This window comes from Lytechinus variegatus, chromosome 12 (genome assembly GCF_018143015.1).
Source record: "Lytechinus variegatus isolate NC3 chromosome 12, Lvar_3.0, whole genome shotgun sequence".
NCBI classification, from domain to species: domain Eukaryota; kingdom Metazoa; phylum Echinodermata; class Echinoidea; order Temnopleuroida; family Toxopneustidae; genus Lytechinus; species Lytechinus variegatus.
Genome location: NC_054751.1, coordinates 10,609,495 through 10,610,573, shown reverse-complemented (window position 1 = coordinate 10,610,573; position 1,079 = coordinate 10,609,495).

Here is a 1,079-nt window from a genome sequence, read left to right as displayed (position 1 = left end):
ACGTTTTGTTTAGGGCAATAAACTTTTTAGTTGAACTACAATTCTGTGGCCCGCCATTTTATTTGGTTTTCTCATTCCAACTATAAACATCATCAATAGCAACAACAAAAATGTTGTTCCATTTTAAACATTTTGTTTTGAGGGGGGCAAAATTAAGGAATGTGTTCCACAGTTGTTTTGAAATATTAAAAAAAATATACGAATACCTGAATATGGATTTTCCTAGGCTAACATTATAAGTATTTCAATTGTAACTTTGATTTAAGTTCCGTAACAAAGATTGAAAAGTATAAATGCCATTCAAGGGTTTGATGATGAAGAATCGAGTAATTCCTAATATTGCTTTAGGATCTGAGGATTTAGATGCAAAGTTATTATATAGGCGGTTGCCTCTTTCTAATTATGAACTTTATACTGAACGAAAGATTTTCAATGACTATTATGGCGCATTTTGTTTTAGCTTATTTGGTAATATACTGCTTCTGAAAAAATAATATTGAATATTTTCTACCTTGCACAAATTTCTGTTTCATTAAATACAATATTTTCTACCACTCTTCAACTGAATTGTACGCATTTCTGTTTCATTTACTCCAAAAGTGATATAATTGAGTAACAAAGGGGAACTTTGATATTACAGTGCTTGGTTTAATACGGTCAGTAACAGCGAATTGCCTTTTTTCTATTTCCACTTTCACATCAATGGTACTTTCATTCTGTCAACTTAATTTTTACGGTTTTTCTTCCCATCAATTGGTACGTTTTTCTGAAAATGTCCCTCTAGTCAAATGCAACACAAATGACTTTAACTGAAATAATATTTGCATCCCTCTAACCGGCTTGTTCTGAGAGTGTTTAACAATTTCCCCAAATGTTCGAACTTGGGAAAGGAACGTTCTATAACCTCAAAACGTTCTCCCATCAAGTGTACCAATCTATCGCCCCTCTAGATCTCTAAATCTGGCCAGTGTGAAAAGGGTCCAAAGTAAACTGATGGTGATGGAGAATTACCGTACAGTTGTCATAGATAATAATAGAACAGCAATAATGCATATATACGCCGATACTCTACGGTCGGC